We start from the raw sequence: 2,689 nt of genomic DNA, 5'->3' as shown, positions 1-2,689 counted from the left end.
TGTGCCCACGAACTGCTTGCAGAGTTTGTTAAATGAAGGTTCTGATGCAGAGGTCGAGGGCCAACCTGAGAGACTGCATCTCTGACACACTCCCAGGTGACGTTGATGCTGCCAGACAGTAGCCCTCTGGCTGCAGGGCTGCGGACACAGGACCTGGGCAGCAGCGCCATCTTCATGATGTTGAGTCAATCCTTGGCTGGGAGAGTCCTTTTTTGGCTAACCTGGCACTTAGAGGTAAACCTAAATAGGACCATATAGTGTTGTATTGAAATTCAGCGAGACACCACAGCCAGAGGGTCGAATTTTGAAACTTTTATTTCAAAACCGACATGCCGGGACCACGAAGGGCTTTTCACCACTCCAAACCTCCCCCGGAATGAAGTTAGGGGTAAGCTTATAAAGGCAAAAAGAGGGGGAAAAACCACTTTAGGATTGGTGCCCTGAGACCCTATCTCAAGGCCTGGCCTGGCGCCAGCCCTGACAACTCCGTCTGGGCGAATTTTAGGTTATGGCCTTTCCAATATGGTTAAGCAAACAGGTCCTCCAAGATAGATGATTTAAGAGGGAGCAGTGATCAGACTATAAACTGATAAGAACATACACCAGATTCCCATCACGGGCTCAGATTTTCAGCCCCCCCCCCCTTTATTTTCCCATTATTCAAGCAAGCATATTTACAGAAGCTAGAAATAGCACAGTTACTTATCTGGTTTAGTTATACCCTGGAATTAACAGGTCAATGGACCATCTGTGCCTGAGAGGCAGTCCTAACAAAATTTATGGGAATGAAATGGAATGCCTATGGTTCAGGTAGAGGGCAAGGGGACGGAACGGAGTCAGTTCTTTCAAGGTCCATTCTTCAATAGCTGGAACCAAGTGCCAACGAGTCAAATGAGGGGTGACTAGCGTTTAGCTTATGTCCTTAACACACAGGAGTAAAGTCCGTTCAATTACTACACAACACAAGGTGTATGCATACATTTCATATCCTATCATAAAAACAAGGACTTGAAATTAGTCATTACTGATGACTCTGAAGGCTCCAGTTACTTTAAGTCTAGCAATCCTAGTTCTAAGACACACACTGAGGAAGAAAACCTTTCAGAGTAACCCCGTGACTTTTGCTACTGAAGCAATCTTAATTATTCAGATTCGTAATCAAATCTAATATTATTTAAAATTTCTGTGCTGAAGATGCAGCTTTAAGATTTAAATTTGGGGGGGCTGTGGAGTGTCTGAACCAGCTTCCTCCTTGGGGTGCTCCCTTGTGTTGTGGAGGAAGTCAGAGCTCTACCCTCTACAGTGCAAGCTGAGAAAGGCCGGACACCCCCTCCTGCCTCCTGGAAGGTAAGACACAGATGCCAGTCGGATGCTCTGATTCTGGACTGTAAATCGGGAATAGGTTTACAGAGAGAAAAGGACAGATGAACAGGAAGTGGAGTGAGGCAGTACCCCTGTCTGTAGAGGCAGAGTTGGAGGACCTGCATGCTGACCATCACCCCAAGTGCTAATGGCATAGCCCACTGCCTACGGGGGCAGAAGCTGCAGCCCAGGCCAGGTGTGTCTTGAGGTGTGACTTGGCCGGGCTCTGGCTACCTGATGCCTCAATGTCTGCTCATTTTCTGAGCCTGGTTTTCCAGGCATGCCTCAGGTTTGTGAAACACCTCATTCCTTTCAAATAAAGCCAGTTGCTCTTAGTCAATTAGATTTGGTTTCAGTTGCTTTCTGTGACTGTGCTTCTCTCCTATCAGAGTGAAAACAGGAATGGCGAGCCAAGGTTTTTTCCCCAGGGGTTGTGTCTCACAACACCAAAGAATGAGCTCCATGGACCAGAAGATTTAAGCAAAGTGTGGAAAATTTATTACAAGCAGATTCAGAATCCCCTCACAGAGAGAGGGGGGCAATAATGGGTTGCCCCCCTCCCCCGCCCCCGCCCTAAGCCTTGTAGTCCAGGGGTATATATTTGCTACAAGCCTGTTCTATATCTGTCTGTGTCGTCACCTGATTGATCCCCTCAATTGTTCTTGCCCAGCAATGGACCTGAACTTTCCCTGTTTCTGTGTGTTCTTTCTCTGTTCCTATGCTGAACTTTCTCTCTTTCTATGTGTTTGTACACCTTGTTTGTTTTCCCATGCCTCCTACTTTGAGTCCAGAAACATTCTATTATTTCAGCATGGCTGGTTTCTGGGATTAGGCTTGCTCAAACTTCCGTGTCTGCCCCTGCCTATGTTCCACTTGCCTTCGTTCCCCACTGGACTCCTGCCCTATCTGCCTACATTTCAAGTTAACCGTCTCAATAGGTATAAATTTCCTTATTTTTTCCACCACTGACTGCTGATTCAGGACCTTCTGGGATTTCTGATAATTTTTAGAAAGATGACATTATAGCCATTCTCTCTGTTTCTCTCGTCCCCTCTCCTTGCTCCTCCCTTTCTCCATGTATCTATTTGACTCTTGGTTCCTTGTTTTATTCCCTGAGCTATAATATTTTATTACTATTCATTCTAAGGTATAAGTTGTCTCAGAGTTGGCTGATGGAAGCCCCTATAAGCTGCTTCGTGTGCTCTGTTGATATATCCCATAATGCTTTGAGCGCATCCTTACTTTCCGATATAACAAGAAAATTTAGCTTCATATTTCATGATCCTTGGTTGGAATTCATGGTGAATGGTCTATGGAAACCAATACC

The sequence above is a fragment of the Myotis brandtii genome, unplaced genomic scaffold, assembly GCF_000412655.1.
Source record: "Myotis brandtii unplaced genomic scaffold, ASM41265v1 scaffold1164, whole genome shotgun sequence".
Lineage (NCBI taxonomy): Eukaryota > Metazoa > Chordata > Mammalia > Chiroptera > Vespertilionidae > Myotis > Myotis brandtii.
The sequence above is the reverse complement of the archived record's forward strand: the minus strand, read 5'-3'. Positions refer to the sequence as shown.